The sequence below is a fragment of the Schistocerca piceifrons genome, chromosome X (genome assembly GCF_021461385.2).
Source record: "Schistocerca piceifrons isolate TAMUIC-IGC-003096 chromosome X, iqSchPice1.1, whole genome shotgun sequence".
NCBI classification, from domain to species: domain Eukaryota; kingdom Metazoa; phylum Arthropoda; class Insecta; order Orthoptera; family Acrididae; genus Schistocerca; species Schistocerca piceifrons.
This window is the reverse complement of record NC_060149.1, coordinates 474,879,579-474,891,327: the sequence shown is the minus strand read 5'-3', so window position 1 is coordinate 474,891,327 and position 11,749 is coordinate 474,879,579.

The window sequence follows — 11,749 nt, the reverse complement described above, 5'->3', positions numbered from 1 at the left end:
TCGCATTCGGAGGAGAAAGTTGGTGATTGGAATTTCGTGAGAAGATTCCGTCGCAATGAAAGAGGCCTTTCTTTTAATGATGTGTAGCCCAAATCCCGTATCATTTCAGTGACACTCTCTCTCAGATTTCGCAGTAATACAAAACGTGCTGCTCTTCTTTGAACTTTTTTGATGTACTCCGTCAGTCATATCTGGTAAGGATCCCACACCGTGCAGCAGTATTCTAAAAGAGGACGGACAAGTGTAGTGTAGGCAGTCTCCTTAATAGATCTTTTACATTTTCTAAGTGTCCTGCCAATAAAACGCAGACTTTGGTTTGCTTCCCCACAACATTTTTATGTGTTCCTTCCAGTTTAAGTTGCTCGTAATTGTAATTCATAGGTATGTACACTCCTGGAAATGGAAAAAAGAACACATTGACACCGGTGTGTCAGACCCACCATACTTGCTCCGGACACTGCGAGAGGGCTGTACAAGCAATGATCACACGCACGGCACAGCGGACACACCAGGAACCGCGGTGTTGGCCGTCGAATGGCGCTAGCTGCGCAGCATTTGTGCACCGCCGCCGTCAGTGTCAGCCAGTTTGCCGTGGCATACGGACCTCCATCGCAGTCTTTAACACTGGTAGCATGCCGCGACAGCGTGGACGTGAACCGTATGTGCAGTTGACGGACTTTGAGCGAGGGCGTATAGTGGGCATGCGGGAGGCCGGGTGGACGTACCGCCGAATTGCTCAACACGTGGGGCGTGAGGTCTCCACAGTACATCGATGTTGTCGCCAGTGGTCGGCGGAAGGTGCACGTGCCCGTCGACCTGGGACCGGACCGCAGCGACGCACGGATGCACGCCAAGACCGTAGGATCCTACGCAGTGCCTTAGGGGACCGCACCGCCACTTCCCAGCAAATTAGGGACACTGTTGCTCCTGGGGTATCGGCGAGGACCATTCGCAACCGTCTCCATGAAGCTGGGCTACGGTCCCGCACACCGTTAGGCCGTCTTCCGCTCACGCCCCAACATCGTGCATCCCGCCTCCAGTGGTGTCGCGACAGGCGTGAATGGAGGGACGAATGGAGACGTGTCGTCTTCAGCGATGAGAGTCGATTCTGCCTTGGTGCCAATGATGGTCGTATGCGTGTTTGGCGCCGTGCAGGTGAGCGCCACAATCAGGACTGCATACGACCGAGGCACACAGGGCCAACACCCGGCATCATGGTGTGGGGAGCGATCTCCTACACTGGCCGTACACCACTGGTGATCGTCGAGGGGACACTGAATAGTGCACGGTACATCCAAACCGTCATCGAACCCATCGTTCTACCATTCCTAGACCGGCAAGGGAACTTGCTGTTCCAACAGGACAATGCACGTCCGCATGTATCCCGTGCCACCCAACGTGCTCTAGAAGGTGTAAGTCAACTACCCTGGCCAGCAAGATCTCCGGATCTGTCCCCCATTGAGCATGTTTGGGACTGGATGAAGCGTCGTCTCACGCGGTCTGCACGTCCAGCACGAACGCTGGTCCAACTGAGGCGCCAGGTGGAAATGGCATGGCAAGCCGTTCCACAGGACTACATCCAGCATCTCTACGATCGTCTCCATGGGAGAATAGCAGCCTGCATTGCTGCGAAAGGTGGATATACACTGTACTAGTGCCGACATTGTGCATGCTCTGTTGCCTGTGTCTATGTGCCTGTGGTTCTGTCAGTGTGATCATGTGATGTATCTGACCCCAGGAATGTGTCAATAAAGTTTCCCCTTCCTGGGACAATGAATTCACGGTGTTCTTATTTCAATTTCCAGGAGTGTAGTTGAATTTACGGCCTTTATATTTGACTGATTTATCGTGTAACCGAAGTTTAACGGATTCCATTTAGCCCTCATGTGGATGAACTCACACCTTTCGTTATTTAGGGTCAACTGCCAATTTTCGCACCATTCAGATGTATTTTCTATATCGTTTTGCAGTTTGCTTTGCTCTTCTGATGACTTTATTAGTCGATAAACGACAGGGTCATCTGCAAACAACCTAAGACGGCTGCTCAGATTGTCTCCCAAATCGTTTATATAGATAACATGGACACTGCTCCACCTGTTCCACTCTCCTCAGCATCCGACGCTGAAGGAAGGCCGCAAGTATCGCTTGGCACTGCATGATATTGTGTTTTTCAGGGTTTTTAGAGCCAGCAGACGGTGAGTGCGAGGCGAGATCCATCGTCGACTTGGCGCATGCATTTATTTCATTTCAGGCCCAGACAGATTGCAGCGCCGATATCACAATCAAATTCGCCAGTATCATGTGCACGAAGATCCTTCCGTAACTCTTCCCCCAGATTCATGGATCCCAGGGACAGCGTGGCCACAGCAGCCGCCAGAGGGTGTCATCCGACACCGCGGGACGACCCCATAGAGGCAGAGCCTTCGCCTCCTCCGCCTCCTCTCGTCCTATCGCCGCCCACGCCGCAGCAGCTGACGACTTCTACAGCGTGGTATCGGCCTCAGGAGGTGGACGCGTACCCATCTGGGCGCTTTCCGGGGGACATCTCCGCGAGAGCGAAGTCCGGATGGCGGGGTACAAGCGTAAGTCTGAGGTCCCCTGCACCCACAGTATCCGGTCCCACAAAGTGTCAAAGCTCCTGCTTCCCCTCCCGTCGTCGTGCTCCATATACGACGACGGTCCGTCGCTTTGAGGGGGGGGGGGGGGGGAGAAGAATGTTGTGGCTTCAAGAAGTCAAGTGCCAGCACGCCAGTCGGAAAAGATAGAGAAGAGATGACTGTGAGAAGACATCAGCAATCGCACACTGACTGACCCCTCTCCAGGACGACAACACGGCAGCCATGGCCCCTATGTGAAGAGGATATAAGCGCCGCGACCGACTGGTGACGACCCTGATGTTCCGGAAGCCGGGGAAAGACCACTCCCTCCCACAAAATTACCGACCCATCAGTCTGCTGAGCGCCCTCAGCAAGATCGTTGAGAAGATAATACTAAAACGACTCACTAGGCACTGTATCACAAACGACACCCTGAGGCCGGAGCAATTCGTCTTCAGGAATCACCACTCGACAACACAACAACTCCTCCGCGTCGGATACATAACACACGGATACAATACAAACAAAGCAACTGGGGTGGTGTTCCTGGACATCGAAAAAGCCTTCGATCGTCTGTGGCACAACGGCCTCATACGCAGACTCAGTGACGCAGGGTTCCCCGACAGGCTCGTACGTCTCATACACTCATATCTCGACGGACAGGGGTATCAACACCGACGTGCAGGGCAAACAATCGACACGACATGGTATCCAGGCAGGAGTGCCCCAAGGAAGGATCCCAGGACCCTTACTGTTTAACCTCTACATTAACGACCTCCCAGCTACACGCAACACGACGGTGGCAATCTACGCGGATGACACTGCCATCCTTGCGCAAGATTGGAAGCCGTCTAACATTAACTCACGATTACAGACTGCACTCAGAGCAGCAGAGCCTTGGCTGGTGAAATGACGTTGTTGAGTAAACGTCGACAAGTGCGAAGTGGTTCTGTTCACTAGAAGACCGAGACTACTGCGCAGACATCAACACTGCAACCCAATAACACTACATGCTCGCCCAATACGTTTCCGCGAGAGCGTCAAATACCTCGGTGTCTGGCTAGACCGGAAACTACTTTGGGGGTCCACATTCAATACGTGACCAACAAAGCAAACGCGAGGCTCAAACAACTCTACCCTATGCTTAACGGGCGTAGCACTCTGAATAGAAGGTTGTCCAGGTCCATGTACATGACACTTATTCGACCCCCGATGACGTATGCAGCCCCTGTCTGGGGATACACTGCGCCCACACGCCTACGCCGTCTGCACCTCATACAGAACAAAGTACTCAGAATCATAAGCAACGCTCTGCGCTACACACGCACTGCGGATCTTCACCGGGAATATCGGCTAGATACCATCTTCCAGGAATTCCAAAACTCTCCACACGGCTGTACAGTAACACGAGACACCCGCGTAACCCGTTTATCCTTTCTCTGGGCAACTACGACCACAACCATAGATGGAAACATACTAGACCAAAGACACTATTAGCAAGCAACTAAACATCTATGGTCCATAGCACGCTGACACGACAGTACTGGCGAGCCCCTGCAACACAGCTACTACTGGCAATCCCAGATGCTCGACCCGCCGAAAAACAGGCAATCGCAGGGAAACCGTACTGTACACAGCAGCACGCAAAGCAGCCCCTACACTGTGAGCTGATCTATGATCGATCGCCCACTAATGTATGACGACCCTGAATTGTTACAGGGACGCAGCAGCTGCAGCCATCCCTTCAACGAGCTTCCGCAACGACAAAGGTAACGATGCACGATACCTCTCACCTCTCACTAACATAACCACATCTTGCATGCACTGTCGCAGCTAGCAAGCGACTTTTGCCCTTACTACCCGTCCTACTGTCGCAGAGGTCTTTCTCCCTTGGCGCTTCCCTTGGCACTTTTTTCCCTCTGCCCTTACCAACCGCTACCCTTCCATCGCTTTCGTCCACTTTCTGTCTCCTGATGGATCATGTCAAAGAGTAATCCTACCCAGACACATGGATAACATCACAGCCCGCATCCTGTGACTCACGATTTGAAAACTAACATGTTAAACGGAGGTGACAGTAGAACTTTTGGTTTGGTCACCACGTTGGTGTGGGCGTGGACGGGCCCCATCCTTTATAAAGAAAATTATAAAAAAATGGTGACGGCCCAGTTCAATAGCAGCTTCAAGATGAGCGACTCGCATAGAAGCGTCAACACTCTCTATGTAGCAGATTTGGAATTGTTTATACTGAAGAATCTAGATTATTTCGTATATCACCCTTTGCATGCGACACATCTGTGCAATTACAAAGTTAAGTACTGTATCTTTTCATTTTGTAATAAAACTCATTACTACGGTTTGTTTGAATGTTTGTCTAGCGAAATGACTGTGCAGGATTCCTAGACACCGCTTATTTGACGACGAGCATAGAGAGATGACAGTCCATGTCTACTCAGTGCTTGATCAACTGTTCTTCTAAAGTTGAGCCACAGTCCCTGTCCCTGTCCTGTGCTGAAAGTTCCAGGTTCTTTATGGAAATATGACACTACTGCTTTTTTACCTATTCAATGAACATATAAATCTTTCTACTTATTGTAGTTGCTCTTTGTACTTTGATATTTATTGTTGCTATACTTACCTCATAGCCATTGATACCAGTTTCAATGTAGACTTCCTCAAAGAGGTTGGGTCTGTTTGTTGCCATTTGCTCCAATACATTTTTATGGTGAGTGGGGTTCCAAACTATCTGTTCCAGCTCATTTTCAGCGGAGACATTTAGTAATGTTTCACAGATTGTCTTGTCACACCCACCACTAACAAAACTGTAATTTTCCCAATTGATAGTTGGACGATTAAAGTCTCCACTGATGATAAGAGTGTGACTGGGGAACTTATGTACAAGTGAACTGATGTTTTCTTTAAAGTTTTCCGTTGCAACAGGTGACGAGTCTGGTGGTCAAAAGAAGGATCCAGTTGTCATATTTGTCGGCCCCTGTTACTGAATCTTGCCAAAACTATCTCGCATGCAGCTTCAATTTCTATCTCAGTAGATTTGTTTACTGCAACTAATACACCACCTCCATTTCCCAGTAGCCTACCCTTTCGATATACACTAACTTTTTCCGAAAGATTTCACTGCTGTCAGTTTCAGATTTCAACCAGCTTTCTGTACCTCATATTATGTGAGCTTTACTGCTCTTCAGGAGCACTTCAAACTGTGGAACTTTGTAGCAAATGCTTTGGCAGTAAAATACTTGAATTTTAATTCTCTCATCTGTGGGGGCATTCTTTGGAATCTTACACTTATACTTCTGCGTCTCCTACAGCTGTCGTTATCTGGACTGGATGGAGAATCGTCTATCTAGAAACCCCTTGTGTGCACTCCACATGGGCAGTAGCCTCTGATGTGTAATGCGCACCTGACCCATTTAGGGGACCCTACAACTCTCAACTCTACGGCGCAAGTCCAGAAAATCATAGCCTAGCTTCTCACAGAACCTCTAAAATCTCTGGTTCAGTCCTTCCACTCGATTTAGAGCCAGGGGGCTACGATTAGTTCTGGGGACAATGCTGCAAATTGTGAGCTTCGTTGGAACTGGACGCACAAAACTGGTCTTCTCAATCTTCTCTGCCAGTCACTGGAACGACACAAGAATGACTTCAGAGCCCAAACAACAGGCATCATTTGCTCCGACGTGCGTCACAGTCTACAATTGATTGTACCCTGGCCGGCCGCGGTGGCCGAGCGGTTCTAGGCGCGTCAGTCCGGAACCGAGCGACTGCTACGGTCGCAGGTTCGAATCCTGCCTTGGGCATGGATGTATGTGATGTCCTTAGGTTAGTTAGGTTTAAGTAGTTCTAAGTTCTAGGGGACTGATGACCACAGATGTTAAGTCCCATAGTGCTCAGAGCCAGCCATTGTACCCTGTTCCTTCAATGACTGTTGGAATAGCCTCTTCAGGAAGTTGAAGAAGGCCCCCAGGCATACATACAGACTACCTGGCACCTCGTGTTCTTTCCTCTCCCTTGTTGCATTTTCTTAGGAACTACCATCACTCGCCATATGATTAAACTGCAGATGATTAATCGACCCCTACCCTTTTGTGTTTGCTCCCTCTTGACACAGGACAAATGAGGTTTCCCTAAAACAGGCGATGTGAGTCCCACTGTCTCAGTTTCAGTTTCACTGAGAGACAGAACGTCAAACTTGTTGGATAGGGGATCAGTATAACATCATAAGTCCTGCCTAGCTCTCACCTGTACAGGATGCCTAGATCTACCACTGACGCCATTTGCAGTCAAGTGGCCGAGTAATGACACATTCTGTACTTCCTGCAGAGGACGCAGGACAAACAGGTGGGGACAGTACTTGAGGTGCCTTTGGTACCAGTACCAGAGCTACACAATTGTTGGAAGCTCTTCCAACACACTGAGCTGCAGCAGTTGCCAACCATTTGACAGTAGTCAGGGCGATTTCCAGCTGCTTACAAATGTCAACTAACTCATCCTGTGTTCGATAGCGACATTCACTGTGGGGCTGCATTGTGGCTCGTACTCTGTATTACAGGACAGTTCACAAATAACTGTAAAATTTGCCTGCTGACTATCTTTTAATCTGTTGAGCTAAAAAATTACCAGTTGGCTATAAGAAGTGAAGTAAATACACGAAATGAGGTTCCTATTAAGGCAACAGAAAAATCTGTGGTAAAAATTATTAGTTTCCTAAAACTTTTTGAGGTTCATTATAGTTCTTTAAAAAAACTCGAAAATAGAGTTACTGTACGATACGTGTAGATAATAAATACTCCTCTTGAATGGAAAACTAGATGTAACACACGATTTAGTTCTGCAAATTTTCAAAAAATGTACGATTGTTTGCATTGATATACACTGACATCTGGGGTGATCTATTCTTCAGCAGTAAATGTGAGTCACAAACGCTGATTTGTCACGATATAAGTTACCTGCAACACACATATCGGTAACATGCAAAAATTTTCAAAAACAGTTTTTTAAGTGTCTGAAAGTCCCCAAAAAGCCTATTACTCAAGTAGTTATACAATGAAATTAGAGAAAGTTTGTTTTGAATAAGGACAGGCTTGCTATTCTCAAAACTTTTAAAAGAGCACAAATAACAGTAAGCCTACCGCTGATTATAAGAAAACAAGTTTATCGCGGCACTCGCAAATGTTCGAAATTTCACAATAAATCACAATAAAAACAAGTAGAGTATTCACATAATCAATGAAAGATTATGCATAAGTGACGCAAACAGTAAAATATGAGACTCTAGAATTTCAAAAGGACACACAAATCTGACACATGTGGTCTCACACAAAGGAAAATTCTGAAGTTAGCTATTAAATATGAATAAACGTACTAGCCGATTGCACGGATTTTTACTTACCTGATTCTGTGACAACTTCTACACTGGCATCCTGAAGGTAAACACTGCAGTGTCAGTCTGTCTCAGTCAAAACCGCGAAAAAGTGCAACACCGACAAAGCATGTCTTCTGCTTGCTGCACCTAAAAATGCTATTCTGTTTGTTCTATGCTACAAGTATTGAACAAAAACTGTAACACAGAAGTGGCATTAAACGCATATCATGCACATTTCCAACCTGTTATCAGGTACAGAATAATATCCTGGGGAAATGTACCATGCAGTCAATCTACATTTAAAACTGAAAAACAATGCATCAAATTGATATGTAACAGCAAGAGACAAGTTTCATGTTGCCCTCCTTTCCACGTACTAAAATGCTTTTATTCGCCTGTGCTGTATGTGAAACAGTAGTCTCTCTTACAGAGCATTTATTAATGTCCAATGCTTATCAGCAAGACACTGCACTAACAACTATCTTCTTCATATACCGGTATATGTCTGCCAGACTTTTAGTGCTATTCAGTAAGCGACCAAAGATTTTTGTGGCAGCATAATTCACCCATCTCTGTGCCAAAGTCAGATTTAACCTAAAATTCTGAAGATCATCCTTTGTTCTAGTGTTGTAGGTATGCACTTCGCAATTATTTTGGATTGGATTGTGTTATTAATAAAAAAATTCGTAAGTCAACATGTGTATTGTGAACGTGCCGTGAATATGCCAAGTTTTTTAAATAAATGTCTGCAAGATGATCTCAGGTGGGCTGCAGAAATTATGCTGATTATACGCTTTTGTGCAATGAATACTTTTTATCATAATGATGACTTGGCCTAAAATATGATGCCATATGAAAGTAGTGAATGAAAATAGGCATAGTAGGCTAATTTTCTGATATATCTATCACCAAAATTTGCAGTAATCCTAATAGCATAAGCAGCTGAACTCTAATGTTTCAGCAGATCATCAGTATGTTTCTTCCAGCTCAAATTCTCATCAGTGCACACAACCAGAAATTTCGAATATTCTGCTTTAGCAACAGACTTCTGTTCAAACTTATATTTACAATGGTGTTACGCCATTTACTGTACAGAACCGTATATACTATTTTTTCTCAAAATTTAGTAAGAATCCGTTAGCAGAGACTTGATAATTTTCTGAAAGACATTATTCACAATTTCCTCACCTAATTCCTGTTTGTTGGGTGTGATTAATCTACTTGTATCATCATCAAAATGAACTAGCTTTGCATTTTCATGAATACAGAGTGGCAAGTTACTAATATATATTAAGAACAATAAGGGATGCAAGACTGCACCCTGTGGGGTACCATTCTTGATACCTCCCCACTCCTCTGGTGATTTTTGCAGACTATCTCCACTGTTAATTTCAACCTTCTGTATTCTTCCAGTTAAATATGAATTAAATCATTTGTGCACTGTCCCACTCATACCACAATACTTAAGCTTATCTAGAAGAATTTCAGGATTCACACAGTCAAAAACCTTTGAGAGTTCACAAAAAATCCGATGAGTGATGTTTGGTTATTCAGGACATTTAATATTTGATCAGTGAAATCATATATAGAATTATCTGTTGAAAAGCCTTTCTGAAAACCAAATTGACATTTTGTAAGTACTTCATTATTACAAATATGTGAAGCTACTCTAGAATACATCCCTTTTTAAAGAATTTTGGATAAAGCTGTGAGAAGTGAGATTGGGCTGTAATTGTAAGGATGAGACCTATCCCCTTTTTTATGCAGTGGTTTGACAATAGTATATTTCAATCTATCTGGAAAAGCCCTGTGTCAGTGAGTTACTACATATGTGACTGAGAATCCTACTTATCTGTTGGGAAAAAGCTTTTAGTACTCTGTTGGAAATGCCATCAATTCCATGTGAGCTTTTCTTTTGAGTGAATTTATTTTTTTCCTCATTTCAATAGCAGAGGTGGGTTGAATTTCAGTTTTATCGAATTCCATAGGCATTGCCTCTTCCATATACATCCTCGTATTTTCTAATGAATAGGTGGATCCCATTTTCTCTACAACATTTAAAAATGATTATTTAAAATATTTTCTACTTCTGACTGTTTGTTAACAAACATTTTATTGAGTTTGATAGAAACACAATCTTCCTGTGCTCTCAGTTACCCTGTTTCCCATTTAACGATATTCCAAATTGTTTTAATTTTATTATCAGAGGTGCTAATCTCAGACATAATGCACTTGCTTCTGGACTCTTTAATAACTTTTCTTCATGCAGTACAGTAGCTTTTATAATGTTTGACTGTTCCTGGATCATTGCTCCATCTAGTTGTAAGATACATTTCCCTTTTTTGTTTGCAAGATATTTTTATCTCTTTAGTAAGCCATGGCTTTTTAGATTTTCTTGCAATTATGTTTCACTGTTTTCTTAGGGGACACTGCTTTCAGATGTACTAAAAAAGGTATCATGAAATAGGTTAAATTTAAATTACCATCAGGTTCTCTATACATCTCATCCCAAACTAATTGTTGCGAGCTTTCCCAAAAATTTTCATCTGTTCAGTAGCTAATTGAGCACACTATTTTGGAGAACTGTTTTGCATTACTGTATGGAGTTCTCTCATAAACTGTAACTAGCTGTGCATCATGATCATACATACCATTCTTAACATGAAAAGTTTTTATTTGATTAAATTTATCTTCATCTATAAAAACATCATTGTGCTGCTTTCCTATTCCACCAGAGTGGGAAAATCAATAACTGATGTCAAACTGAAAGAAAAAGTAATACTTCAAGGTCAAGCTTCCTATCAGACTCTTTCAGAAAATCTACATTGAAATCCCCACAAACAATAATTTTCTTCCTTCCATCTGAGAAATAGCGGAAAAAAGAATCCAAGTTTTTCAAAAACATCTGAAAATTTGTCAATGGAAACATACACAAAGCTACAATTATAAAAGTACCATTATTTGGTGTAAGTTCACATACACATGCTTCTATATCTTACTCTACACAAAAATGTTTACTTTCAAAATTTTTCACACTGTCATAAAGTTTAACATGTATGGCAACTCTTCTTCTCTCTATAGTGTCCCTACTTATATGTGCTGAAAGCTTATATCTATCTACATTTATCTTTTCCATATCAGTGACTATATGATGTTCAGAAAGGCATAGTAAATTTATTCCACCCTCAGTTTCTAAATCTTCTAAACAACGAAGTAGCTCATGTACTTTGGTTTTTTAATCCCCTGATATTCTGATGCAATGTGTTAACATTATTTTTCACTGTGCTTTTATGAGAATCTTGTGACATACTAACATCATTTTCCACAGCGCTTTTATGAGACTCTTGCAAGATCTCACCATCTCTAGAACCTGCTTGTCTGATCTTCATCTTAAACTAAATTTCATTCAATGTTGAGTCACTGGAAACTAATCTTAGTATAAAAAGTGGTACTTCCATGTGTTTCAGTGCCCTCTCTTTAAAAATTTTTGCTATCATCCCACCCTGTTTACACTTTCCTTTCCTACTGAGTTGCAGGCAATGCCTTGTGAAGTCCCACCTACCAACAGCATCAACAGGAACCAAACCTATGCCTGACAAAGTGGCTGCCTGAAGCAGCTGCTCTAGCTCCATGTTCACCCTCCTGACAGAGCTTCTCAGCTGGAGCTAATCACACCACATGAAAGCAGGAACCAATTGTATGGTTCGTTGCAGATGCTATTTTTACCAGGTCACACTTAATATTGTAGAACTGATGCCTATCAATACTGTTT